The sequence below is a fragment of the Protopterus annectens genome, chromosome 6.part0 (assembly GCF_019279795.1).
Source record: "Protopterus annectens isolate FY-2018-M chromosome 6.part0, PAN1.0, whole genome shotgun sequence".
Lineage (NCBI taxonomy): Eukaryota > Metazoa > Chordata > Ceratodontiformes > Protopteridae > Protopterus > Protopterus annectens.
In genome coordinates this window covers 1,835,069,376-1,835,084,852 of record NC_056737.1, presented here as the reverse complement: position 1 = coordinate 1,835,084,852, position 15,477 = coordinate 1,835,069,376, and positions in this window count along the sequence as shown.

Below are 15,477 nucleotides of genomic sequence, written 5' to 3'. Positions count from 1 at the left end.
AGTACTGTTAACATCTTGTGCCCATCCTGTGTCGGGTCCTGGTTATGGGATTTGCAGTAGTTGGTATTGTATTGCAGGGCAGACCTGTTTGGCTGGGGGGGGGATATCAATACGTACAAGACATATGTTGCTTGGGTTCCCTCACCCCCATTAACGGCGCATGTGGTCATATATGTTTTTGTTGTGTTCTCTTTTATATCTATAGATATATGTCTGTATATACATATATAGAAATATATTTATGCTTACATATATATATATATATATATATATATATATATATATACACATATATATGTAAACATATATATCTATAGATGTATGCATATGTGTATATATATATATATATATATATATACACTCTGGAACAGAATACACTCTGGAACAGAATCCCAGTCCATGTTAGGCAGAGCCCCTCACTGACTCTATTCAAGAGAAATCTCGACGAGTGGATGGGAGATCGTAGGTTTACCCCGGGGGTCATCTCTTTGTCACTACTAGACAGAGGCATAGTAAACTAAACCCTAAAAGGGCGTAGTATTCTCATCCTAAGGGGTGGTGTACGCCACATACACTCTGGCTAGGCTTATAAATGCCCTAGGGCAGATAGCCTAGTACGAACCTATGAACCTATGAAGCTATATATATATATATATATATATATATATATATATATATATATCTTTTAGATATATATATATATATATATATATATATATATATATATATGTGTATATATATATATATATATATATATATACACACACACACACACACACACACACACACACACACACACATCTACATGTTTAAATACATTTCCTGTACTGTTGAATGACTGTGCTGGATTATATGTTTGTGAAAACATCAGGGTTATGGATATCTGACATGGCTTAGTGATAAATCACTTTGGGTATTGTATGCAGCGTCCTTGGGTCGAGCCTTGCAGAGGCTGTTTATATTGTTGCTGGGCAGAACAAGGGCCATTGGATTTAGAGTGATCATGGCACTTTTAAGCAGTTGTAAGTGGGTTTGAGTGGGTTTGCGCAGAGGTAAGCACTGTTAGCTTCTGGTTACAGTTTTTTATACTGATTTAGCTTCTCAATTGTTTAACCTGTCTAGGTATTGCTCCCCCCCACGCAAACAGGCTTAAACCCACTTACTGCTGCTTAAAAGTGCTTACTCTCGCTTACCCCCGATCTAATTTCTTTAAAAAAAAAGAAAAAAAGGGTTGATAGGAAAGTGGTGAAAAAGGGGCACAAAGAGGGAAAGACAGTAGGGAAAATAGCTAGAGATGTGCAGGAAGGGTGTAGGGAAGGTCCATAGCTGCCCATTTCTTCTACAGCAACAGCTGTGCATATACACTGAATTTGGAGGTAGATTTGGACACTCAAACCCCTGAGAGAGGGGTGAGGACAACAATAATATGTTGTGATGCCATTTAGACCAAATTACATGTGTCCAGTGGACATGTGTGCAAAATGAACAGCTATGTATGGGGCAAGATATTTTTTGGGGAACAGATTGCCCTTTTTTTTTCAGGTGAGAGTGGGATGTTGGGGAGGGATAGTAGGTATATTTGGGGAGCTAGGTTGGAGAGGTTAACAGACAAGACAAACAAGATGCATACAGGGGAGGTATATGACACATGGGGGGTAAAAACCTTGATGGGGGGTGTTGGGAAACTAGTGGAAACAGTAGGACTGAGGTCTCTACCCATGGGCAGTCACCACTACACATTCACAGCCCCGAAGGTGGAGAGCCAGGCCGACCCTCTAGTCATGACACGTGGCCCTCGAGCTGGTGTAACAGATCTCCAAACTCCTGGTTTAGCTCGCTACGCACCACGACCTGGATCTGGCGACGGGTGACAGGTTCCTGTCAGTGACCGCTCCCAGGGCGGGCAGGCCTCATCTCCTGAGGTGGCTCCACCCAAAGGTGGTGCAGAACCAATGGACAAGTAGGTCCCGGGTTGGGCCCCAGACGTGCTGGTGCCCAGTGCCTCGGCCAGCTGAGGTGGGACAGGTGGGTCCACTGGGACCCGCATTCCCATACGTGCTATCGTGTTTATGTTTTATCAACATATGTGGGTTAGTAATAGTCAACACATTCCAGGATTAGGTATAACAGCATGCATAGATATTCCCATTAACCTAGACACCAGGTATGGAACAGTTACATAGCAAACAGAACACATGCATATATGGGACCACAGAGGTAATTACAACAGCATGCAGGTACATTGATGGCACCATGTCACCAATGTTGGAGTATTTCAACATAACACATGCATAGAAACAGATTTAAATAATTATCAGACAATAGGACATATGTCCCAACATTACAGTTAAGTCAGCACATACCAATTGACTTGGGTATTTAGTTTATCGTTAAAGATATGGTGGGGGGGGGAGATGTCAATTAAAAAATAGTATATTCCTGTAGTTCGCATTACTTTCCTAGTCAGTGCTGTTATCTATACTTTACAAGTATTAGTACACTACCCTATTGCCTTACTTTGGACAGTGGTATGGCTGTCGACAACTATATACATGAACTGGTTTTACCTGCAGTATACACCTCTTACTTGGTATACCTGTGGAGGAATTGTTTGTTAACACTAACTGTTTCTACACATACTCCCAGATTCCAGGTTGATGTTATGCACATACCTGTCCATCTCTTTTTGCACAGACTCTGGGCATGTCTTGACCACTTGCAGGTGAACTGGGACATATTTAGACTATTGCCCTTTAGTGATTTACAACACTCTTATACAGGATTATCTAGACAGTTATATTATGTAGCACAGTGTGGGTGACAGTGATGAGTAATGCCCTATTATTCAGAGCAACTGCAACACTCACAATGCCATACAATACCAGAGTAAACAGTACCAGTACAGGGTATCCATCTTTTATTTTTAAGCACAGTGTTCATATCTGACGGACCTGTGGGAGCAATGCTGCCACACAAATTACCAGATTCCACATTAGTATTATGCACATACATCTCACTCTGTTACTGTACACACTGTGGTCACAGCTTGACAACATGGGGGTGTAGATAGGACATACTTGGCTTATTACTCTCATAACAGTTTGGGGAGTTGCTAGAGTGACCGGTTTGTTCTTATAGATGTGTGACAATAAGTTGTATTTCTTGTTTGCTGCCTAAACGTCTGGGATCATCCCACTGATTCCCCAGGGGGACAGGTGGACAGGCAGCAGATATGGGCCAATTTACTGGACATTCTGGACATATCTGTACAGTTGTGGGGTATGACTCTGTATGCAGCCTACTACCATTCCCAGAATTCGAATCATGGCCGTGTGTGCTAAAAATGCAACAGTTCACGTCTCAGTTGTGTGTGCTATTTGGAGTTGGTTGTTTGTCTCTTCACTTTTTTCTGTCTATGTCTCTCTCAGTTGTACTATATGACCTCTTGGGATTACACCAGTCATATACAGACATTCCTACACATTTTATTTATGTTGTACAGTGTGATTAACAGTGCTTAATACAACAGTACTATTAAGTAATTGCAAATCTACATTACCATATGATACCAGAGTAAACACATGCAGTCCAGCAGTTAGACCTTTCTTGTTTGCTATTATGCTTTTATTTACATACAACTTATATGAGACTCTTCCTGCCCTATTCTCTGGTGTATGCAGTACTTTTTAAATGTACTTGTTGGTTTGTGTACACTGAGGATCTGATGAAGCATTTTTATGTCAAAGCGCTTATCCTGATTTGTATTAAATACAGCCTTATTTAGTATCCTTGAATTTTTATGCTGCTTGCCGTGGTGGTTGTACTGTGCTTTGTTGCTTTCTTTATATATTTATTTGGCACAGTTAGATGTTTAGTTGTTGGTGTTGGCTTGGTTCACACATTTAATTTCCATTATATTTGCTTTTTGGCATTGATTTATTATTCATTACATGTTATATATGTGTTTGATATCCATGATTCATGTGTACATACACTGTATGGAGTCCTTGTGTTTATCAGGGGACTTCAACACTTTATTACAATGACACCTCACATCTGGGCTTACTGCAGTACTCCAGTTCACATATTTATGTTATGTAGTAGGTTATACAACATAAGACTGCATATAGATTCCTTTCACGTGTTCAGTTTGATTTTCCTGTAGTGAGAATTTGTTTGGTGATACCTCAATTGTATGTACTGCTATGATGGCTTAGTGGTTAACTACTGTGACTATAGTGTACAGGGTCCTGGGTTCGTTTCTGGCCAGAACAGTGGCTGTTGCATACAGAGTGATTAAGGCATTTTAAGCAATTGTAAGTGGGTTTGTGTGAAGGTAAGCAATGCTAATCTCTGGATAAATATACTTACAGAGTGTTAGCTTCAATATTGCTTAACCTGTGTGCACATTACTTACCCCCATGCAAGCGGGCTTAAACTCACTTACTACTGCTTAAATATGCTTACTCCCGGTTACTACTGATTAAATATGCTTATTAGTGCTTACACTCGCTTACCACTGCACTAATTTAGACAGTAACATCTAATGATTCTTGGGAAGGTGGGGGATTTAGATACTGTATGAAGTTATGAAGTTATCATTCGTTACACATTCTACCTTCCATTTGTATTCCTGATTCCTGTGTACATATACTGTATGGGGCACATGTGATTATCTGTGGACTTTGCAACATTATGACACTGACACCTCACATCTGCAGTTAATGCAGTACTCCAGTTCAGAAATATATGTTATTTAGTAGATTATGCAACTAAAAATATTGGTCATAAAGTGATTTGACATGGAAAATGGAATGTACTGCAGTGGGACTCAAACTGGGAATGACTGCTCGTAAGGCGAATGCTCTGCCCACTACACTATTGCTGTACTGCTTCATTTGCATATATCTTGTTTTTATCCTCTTCTGCCATTTAAGCTGCATTAACTGTAACTAAGCGATGGGCAAACCTGTGCACCTGCGGTTAAATTTAATTTGTTTTATAAAAAAAAAACATCTTTATATTTGTTGTTTTAACTATTGTTCTTGTACAGGTGGGGGGATGTTGCTGGGGGTATGCGTACACCTATGAGTGGTCCCGCTCATTCTTTTATGACTTGTCGGCTGTTCTTCATTGCAGGGGCATGTATATTCTGAGAGCTCTCCTCTCAGACACACCCCCTGCACTCTTACATGCTCCATGTAAGATTAGGAGCTCAGGCAGCGCGCCTTCATTAATATGCATGGTGCGCTGCCGTTCTGCTCCTAAATGGCCACTTCCGTGCAGGACTAGCTTAGAAGGATAGTGAATCAGGGGGTATGTCTTTGCAGTTATTCTTGGGTACCACTTCAGGTGAATACTTTTATGAAAAAGTATACTGTTGATTTCATTGCTCATTTAATATTTGCTATAGCAGGTGGGTATGTTCTTACAATTCTTGATTTTTCATTTCTTAGTCATTTCTTTATGCACAAAGAATGATTTTGAAATGTTTTCAACCAACTAATTCAGTGTATGTTTGCCTGCAAGGAGTTCATTTTAGCCTGACTAGGTAATCCTTTGCCTTTTGTAGGTTCATAGGTGATTACTAGGCTAATGATCCCACAGGGCCTTTTTAAGCCTAGCCATGCTTCACAAATGTAACTAACAAGTTTTAATACCTCAGGGTTATTTTAAGTGGTATATGTAGGCTTTGGCATGATTGGTGAAACATTTACAGGCTGCCCTTGTCTAACAGAGATGTAGGTGGCAAACCAGAGGTAAATTTTCAGTTCCCATACATTGGTCCAAGTTACACTTGAATTGGGTTGTGGAAGAACTCTGCTTCACATGGATGGGCTGCCTGTTCCACAAAAGCATTATTCTCTGAGACATACACCCATCCCTCCAGCGTGTCCTATTTAAGTTGTAGATGAGGTTTTGATCCCTAGATTCGGAAATTCTGATACTGTTTGTTTTATTGATGGGCAATAGGTCCATCAGAGTTGGATCAGAGGATGATTTCTAGGCTAGATTGCCTCTCAGCAGTCTGTAGGAGATTCAGTTCAGGGATAGTTACTACCTCACATACAGTTACATTAAGTTCTTTAACCATTTTGATTATTAGTATACCATTCTTATCTGATTAAAGAGTTATGTATTTTTATTTTAGCAATTTAAGCTTTCCTGCTTTATTTTCTTACCAGTCTCTTGACATTGGTGTTATAAATGTATTCTCCAGATATATTTGCCTCTCTGTGACTGTACTTCATTAACATTTTGCTATGCCAGAGATGTAATGCAATCAGCAATCTCTTTTTTGGCACCAAAAGATCAGAAAATGCTTTATAGGTCAGGCAGCGATTGACTCTTGCACTATGTAGGAAACAGAGTACAGGGTTATTTAGTGCCTCACTAACTTCTTACTCACATGAAGTTAGACTATGTTATTTAGCCATTGTGCTCAGACAGATTAATTAGTATACCACTCATCTGATTAGAGAGCTATTTTCTTTTAGCAGATTAAGTTTGTCGTCTTTTATTGTATTGCTGATCTTTTGACATTAATGTTATGAATGCGTTCTCTAGATGCATTTGCCCCTCTCTGACTGTACTCCTTTAATATTTTTCTATGACACAGATCTAATGCAATCATCAATCCCCTTTTTGGCACCAAAACATTTAAGAAATTGTACTTGCTACCTTTTGACAGCCCAGCTGTCTTTTTTTCCTTTAAATTTTCTCATTCTATTAGCTAATTAATTGCTTCAGATGGTGGCCACGGTGGTGCAGCAGTTAGCATTGTCACCTCACAGCAAGAGGTACTCCGGTTCGATCCTCGGCTGGGGTGCCTTCTGTGCGGAGTCTGCATGTCCTCGCTGTGGTCGTGTGGGTTTCCTCCAGGTGCTCCGGTTTCCTCCCACATCCCAAAGACATGCTGTAGGTGGATTGGACACTCTAAATTGGCCCTAGGCATGAGTGCATGTGTGTGTGTGCCTTCTGTGGAAGGTTGGGTGCCGGGCTGGCAACTCAACACTGTAAAATTCCACTGCCAATCATGAGCAGACACGTGATCCGCTGTGGCGATCCCTAACAGGGAATAAGCCGAAAGAAGAAGAATTAATTGCTTTAGATCTTTCCAAACTAGGATCCTTGTCTGACTACAGATCTTTGTGGTACCAGATCAACTTCCCCTGGTTAATTTCAGTTAAGAACAGTTTCTTTTTGCCTGTCCATCACCTTCACCCAGCCAACCTGGAAGCACAATATTATGCTTGTTTGAAAATGTTGAGGTAGGCACAGCACTGTCTTTTATGAGCTGAGTCAGTCCACAATAATTCACATCACTGCAGTGTGAATGCAATGTATTCACTGCTACTGTTTACTTTGTTGGTGAAAGATGTATTGTCTGATAAAGTGGGGGTGATGTGCTATATTTGTACTGTTTTCCTCATTAGAACCCTTAGATCAGCAAAGGGTCCCTGAGTAGCTTTCTTCTCAAATAATAATGACTGTTTACACTCTGTGCTTGTCTGCATTCAGCTACATGCAGATAGCTTTTATGATTTAATCATCTTTTGTAGTGTTGATTCAGACCTTCTTTCCTCTCCTTTTCTGTTACCTTGGTTTGCTGGCCTTTTGTCAGTCTATACTGACAGTCGTTAATTACTTTTCTGCCTATCCAGACATGGCAGAAGTGCACTCTCGGTGGCTGTTTGGAGATGGATGGCTTCTCTCTCACAGCTCTGAGTGATATTTACTTGAGCACATGTTCACTCTGTACTCCTGTCACCATATCTGTACTCCTATTCACTTATCTTTGCAATTATTCTTGAGTGCTGTGTAAATTGCTTCTTACTGTATGAAACTGTATGTTGGGCTAAACTGCTCGGTGAATATTCAGTGCAGTAATTGTACACACAGTTACTTTTTTCAATTATTTGACATTTTAATATTCTTGGTCTTTGGTGTACAGCAAATGATTTTGAAACATTTACCTCTGGCCAGCTGAATAAATTGATTTTGGATGATTTGTTGTAGTATTCTTAATCATATTTTATTCTTTATTATTCTGTTTCTGTATATATATATATATATATATATATATATATATATATACACACACACACACACACACACACACACACACACACACAGCTCTAAACTTTTAGTTATGCTTTTCTAGTATTATTTTCTTTCAGCAATGTAGTCTGTCTCCCTTTCTAAGCTAGTGGCAGTCCTCAGCAGAGCCATGCTGCTTGTATGAATGTCTCCCTTTACTTATCTGAGTTATCACTAACAAGGAATGCTTGTCAAGTTCATATACCCAGTTAACAAACAAATTAATAAATCATATATTGTAAAGGAGTATCATTGTATAAAGATTGTACATATGACTTTCTTCATAACTTGCCTAATTACTTTTGACAATTACCTATATTCATTGTCATAATATTCTATGCATATATTCATACACACACACACACACACACACACACACACACACACACACACACACACACACACACACACACACACACACATATATATATATATATATATATATATATATATATATATATATATGGACTAATTTGTCTTTGTGGGAATTTTATTTATACAGGAAACTTTTTGTTACTAAGTCTTATAATCCAGGAACTTTCCTTACTGGACCTCATCTGTAAAAGTAATATTACCCAGTTGCCCCTACACACACACACACACACACACACACACACACACACACACACACACACACACACACACACACACTTCAAAAAATACAAGGAATACTACATAATAGGAATGCAAAGCATACTTGTCCTGCCTGTTATAGTTTGTTTTCCTCGCACGTTATTAATTCGTCAATGCATATGGTACCTTATGTATATTCACTACACATATATGTTATGTTATAAACTCAAAAAGTATTAAATGGAAAACGGACTGCAAAGCAAGCAAAATACTGAAGCTGTATGGTAAGGAACTCATTATAGCCTCTAGGCTGGGATTACTTAAGTGTGAGAAATGGTCTAAGAATTTAACATGACTTGAGTCCTACAAATGAATGAGTTGGAAATACTGTACCATGATAATAGCAAGAACTAGGCACTGTATTTGTGATAGTTTTTGCTGTTTCCTCCTTTAGTCTGGTGAAGTTTGTGAACATTTACAAAACAACTTACTACAAGAACATGTTTTCATAGTAATCATTAGTCAGTATTTTCTATAATTATTTGCATTTATTCAGTTTTCTTAATCTTCTGAGGATAGACCAGTTAGGTTCCAGCAGTTATTTTTCAGCCCCTATAACTGAAGCTTATTCACATGGTTTTACACACACACACACACACACACACACACACACACACACACACACACACACACACACACACATAGAATGCCACACTACATTCATGGATGGCATGCCTGCTTACCGACTTGGATATTATGCAGTTTGGTCCATTTAGTTGTTTATTCTGAAAGTCTTTTTAGTAACATATATTTTCTGGTTGCTGTTTTAAATTTTATATTTATCACTGCTAAAAACTTAAGACATTTTTGCATAGCATCTACATCATGAATTACCTGATTTTGTTATTTGGTTGCAAGTATGACATGGCAGATGACTAGCCTCAGTATCAAGTTTTCATAAATAGCTCTTTATTATGTATCAAATATGTATTTCATGCTATACCTCTTAGCTGTCCTTGATTTTGCAAAATGTTCCCAAGTTTACCATATCCCTTGTCATTTTTTTAAATGCTTTTGCATCTTTGTATTGCTGTTTTCTTAATATTACCTTGTATCCTTTTGTTCCTGGTTTTAAACCCTGGGCTGGTCCACTTGTAACAATGTTCTGTTCCAAATCAATGAACAAACAAATATGAATTACAATCAGTCAATAACACCATGGATGAGATTCACACATCTTATTTTTTTCAGAAAATGCATGTTGATTCACCTCTCACTCTATTAACTTCCTAAATGAATTGGATTAATATTTTTAAATTATTTGATATAGGTCTTTATTCATATTTTATTTTTGGCTTTGTCCTTAATTCTTGTGCAAAGAAGATAAAGGTACCATGTTCTTATTAAGTCAGATCAGTTTTCTGAGTTCTAAAGTTAAAAACTCTGTTAGAATTCTAAGCTCATACAGCATTGAGAAGGCCTCTGGCCAACTATGCCATGGAAGCAAGTAAAATAGATACTTGTTTCACTGCAAAAAAAGGCATTACCAAGAAATCCCAGTCTGAACTGCTAGCTGGGTGTGTGAACATTTAGATAATTAGGTAGAGGCAGAGGTCTAATCAGCTTAGAATCTGGTGAAGGGCAAGCTGTAGACAGAGTACAAGGACAAGTTGAAAAGGTTATAGAGCTAACATGACACGGGCTGGGGGAGTGTGGGGTCATCACAGATACCAGAGCTAACGTGATACGAGCTGGGGGAGTGGGGGTTCCTCACAGATACCAGATTTTGTATTTTTTTGTAAATACAATAACTGGAAAGTGCACATACGTTTTGTTCTGTCTGTTCCAAGTTACAGAACAATTCTTTTAACAGCAGATTGTTTATGCATACAACTTGTAACCTTCTCCACCCAATCGTTTTATGTGCAATAAAATATCTACTGCATTGTGGCAATCCCAGTATTTGGTTTAAATACTCACTTATTCTTCATTCCTAAGGTGAATGCACATTTCTGTCTAGAAACTGTCATATATTTCTCTAGAACAGCAGTGTCCTTTGTTTTGGCAATCACATTTCTGTGCACTTGACTGCACTGTACAATTATAGCTGACTTCACTTGTTATGCTAGACAAACACCCATTTCATCCTGCCTTCATTAAACAGAGACTGCAGATGCAGCCCACACACCAACCACACCTAAACTGATCACAGGGATATTCATACTTATTATCATTTGCAAAACTTGTACTTCCACTGGTATTCACAGTGGAGCAGATGCAACAGAAAACCCATAGAAGGTCCCTCCCACCTTCTGCTCTCCCTCCCACCTCCTGTAAACCCACAAGCAGATGTTTACCAGTAGCACTGGTGAAGTTTCTCAGCATTACCTCCTACACATGGCATTCCTAAGTTACTAAAAGCAACTGGGACAACTGTAATTGTTTTCACTGAAGCAAGAAGCTTGCAGACTATTTTATTATCTTTATACTAAATCACTGCAGTACTGTATGTTCAGCATTATATTTTTTAAACAGAACTCTATGAATGGGATGTTTGCCTACAACTGAGACACAAGAGAACATTAAATACACAGAGTGCTGTTATTCTAAACTGCCTTAGGACTGTTAACCCAGTTACAGCATTACTAATGTGCAACCCACCCACTACCCACATTATGAGCAAGCATAGCATGTCCATTACAGAAGAGCTTGCTGATCTAATCACTGGCATGGCTACCATGACCTCAAGTTACACATTCGTATCTGATTGGATTTTCACATTGAAAGTAAAAATCTCTTCAGAAATATGCAGTGGCTCCATTAGTTGTCTGAGTGTCTCTGTTGCTTTACCTCTGATAGCAACACATTAATGGACTTTTCTTTGTGACGAGAGATGAATTGGGTCACATAACCTGTTTACGAAGGCCATTTGGATGTCATGAAGTCCATTAGTGAGCACCCATAATGAATGTTATCAGTGCAGTCGTAGGTTCTTTGTATTTAAGTGCTCAGTACAATTAAAGGTTCCTTGCAAATAATACAATTCAAAGGATCCAGCACTTTTACTTATAATAACAGAACTTTGCATAACCCATACAGTTGTAAGGTATAAAATCATTCATGTCCTTATTTACAGTTATATTTTCAGAAGCTCACTTCCATACCATGGGAATTCACTGGGTAACAAAAGTATTTCCTTTTGATATTTTGCTGGACTTAGATTACATTGGTAAGTATGGGATATGATTTCATCATATGATAGCCTTTGTTTCAAAACCACTAACAATGCAGTTATCAGGGAATCCTTGTAACCAAATTGCTGTTTGCAGTGTCAGTAGCTCCTTTTAACAAATGAGGAATAATGGTAAACTAAGCGCACAATGGAAAACTGTGAATACATGATGATGAGGTATATACTGTATCTGTCATATCTAAAGAGATATAGACCAGTCCCACCCCCACACCAAGTGACAACAATCTGTAATACACCTAATTAACTTGAAGGGGCCAGGGGGTGCAGAGCCTGAGGCACTACTATTCATTTCTTCAAATACCTGAGTTAGTAATTTACATTTTTCAGATTGCAACATATAATAAGGAGATTCTCCCAACAATGGCCATCATGATGCCTTCAGTATTGCTAAGATGTCCATATTTACTGGTCTAGACAGTGCTATGGCACACAGATATTATGCACACAAGGTAACAAAGTTTAAGTTAAGAACTCCTTCGGCAGGCCAGGCTACACATATAATACTGTTATTCTTCTTCTTTTGGCTTTTCCCTGTTAGGTGTCACCACAGCAGATCACCTGTCCACTCATGATTGGCAGTGGAGTTTTACAGTGTCAAGTTGCCAGCCCGGCGCCCAATCTTCCACAGACAGCACACACACACACACACACACACACACACACACACACACACACACACACACACACACACACACACATACACCTAGGGCCAATTTGGAGTGTCCAATCCACCTACAGCATGTCTTTGGGATGTGGGAGGAAAGCTGAGCACCAGGAGGAAACCCACATGACCACAGGGAGGACATGCAGACTCCGCACAGAAGGTACCTCAGCATTGAACCAGAGAACCTCTTGCTGTGAGCCGGCAATGCTAACCACTGCACTACCATAGCCACCCTATGTATAATACTGTTATTATCCTTAGTATTTCCAAGATCCCCAGAATCACTGGCTTAGGCAGCAATGTGACAAACTTGATGTTAAATACATAAGGCCACAAGGTCTCATCATGGTGCGTAAACTACCTCAGTAGCAGTGTTATAATATTAGCTCTGGGATATGGTGAAAGCAAGAATGCAAACTGACAGTGTAGTGACATTCTGCTAGAAGCAGGATGCAACATATTAGAAAAGAAACTTATTTGCAATCCAAATTGCCCTGTTACAACCTAAATATTGATCAATCAGTCCATCTATTAATCCAATGATTCATCCATTTTATGTACCCTCTTTACATATTTCATGATTCTGTGAGGAGTTGCAGCCTTTCCTGTCAAACAAAAAATGTATGGCAGAATCATTCTTGGGTGCACACACACACACACACACACACACACACACACACACACACACACACACACACACACACACACACACACACACACACACACACACACACACACACACACACACACACACACACACACACACACACACATACAAACATAAATGCACATAACCTTCAAGCATACATACACACATATACCTCTGTATATATACACACACACACACACACACACACACACACACACACACACACACACACACACACAGACACACACACACACACACACACACACACACACACACACACACACACACACACACACACACACAGACACACACACACACACACACACACACACACACACACACACACACACACACACACACACACCTTGGGGCAGTTTTGAACACTGACATTTTTGTAAGAGGGAGGGAACTGGTGACCGCAATGAAAATCATGGTGGCACACGGCGAACATGCAAGGTCTGTAAAGAAGCCATCCCAAGCAGGTGCTGGACAAGAGGACAATGCACTTTGAGGCTACAAAATGCAGGGATGGAGAAGGCCCACTTGACCATCTGCCGTACCACTGCACCTCTTTCTACTAATCCAGTTCCAAGCATGTGCATGCAGTCATCATGCTCCTAATGAAGTCCATTCCCCAGGCACACAGACATATCAGTCATATTTTCCTTGTTTCTGTTGTACTATTTAATTTCATGTTGCATTATTCAGTAACATTGGTTAATAAAAAATTATATCCCCTTATACTCTAATCCGTAGCATATAAGTATATTAATCATACCCTTCCCAAACCCTTACCATCTGGTTCCCAGAACACAAATACATCAATAATATCCTTTTACCTCCTAAGCAGCTCATGCCCCATCGTATGCACATTAAATAGCAGCTGCCCCCTTACCTTTTAGTTCAGTCTCTTTTGCACTTATAGATACTTTTTTGTCTCCCGCCCAGCCTACATATACGCAGTCCTGACACAAAGACATATGTGTTCTATATCACACCCTTGCTCTTTAGACAGTTGCAGACAAACTAATTACATTCACTCCACTGACCCATACAATTCAATTCCTAGCATAACTCCAGATCAATCCCTTCCATGCCTTCATTTGTTATTCAATCTCTGGTATACAAATAATCATATCTCCTCCTCACATCTTTTGTAGTTCTGACTATAGCACAGATACATATTTAGTCCATTATCCTCTCACCTATTACCATTAAGTTACCAGTACTCAGATATATTAATGATGCTCCATATTTCCATGCAGGTCAGGCATAAGTAAATATACAGATGATCATGGAGTTTGTTTTCTAGAACATTTGTATTTGGCCCCCTACTCCATCCGTGACCTGATATAATAGACATGAAATACAGCATTAACCCAAATGTTCCGAGCAAAGCACATCGCATTATGCGTAATCAGTCATTTGCACAAGGTGTAAGTTTGCAGATCTGACAGAGTCATAATGAAAACAAAATTACCATTTTATTTTAATACTGCAGGGGATCTGTGTAACACAGAACCTGGACAAGGCTGTGCTACCTCAGCAATGCATATTAGTTTGCATGGCAGATGAGATGGGTGCGGGTGACAGGAAAGAGCAAAGCAGAAACTTGCACCACAACTGTTGAACACTCACAAGTATGAACGGTGATATGTAACTGTGTTTAATATACACTAATTCTGAGACTGCTGTATCTTGGAGAATGAATCTTACTGCAGGGCGCAATCATTTCAGAGTTAGTATATAAAAGTGCCGTGGCAGTTGGGATGCAGCCATCCTATACGTATATGAGTCAGCGACTTATTGTTGTGCTTTTCTTTTTTTTGTTACAGAGGTTGTATTTCCCTCACTTCTGTGCAAGTGTGAAATTCGTATATATAAATAAGGGGCTATCGGAGCCCCCTGCAAAAATGCCTTTTCTATTTTTATCATACATCCAGATTGCATTTCACAATTTAAAAAAAAAAAGTCAATGAAGAGTAACTTCTATCACACTGATTCAGTACAACATGAGTAAAATATAGCAGTGCAGCCCCCTATGTCAGGGGATGCATGGTGTTCAAAATACTTTTACATTATTGCACTGAGTTTCAGTTTTACTTCTTAGATTTTGAAATCATAGTCACAGTTTTGACTTTCAAATTGTTGTACTGTGAACTTTAGTCATGCATCTGAGTGGTATCTGTCATGTCTCTGTCAGTGGTATGAGATTGCCTGGTACCACATGACCGAGCC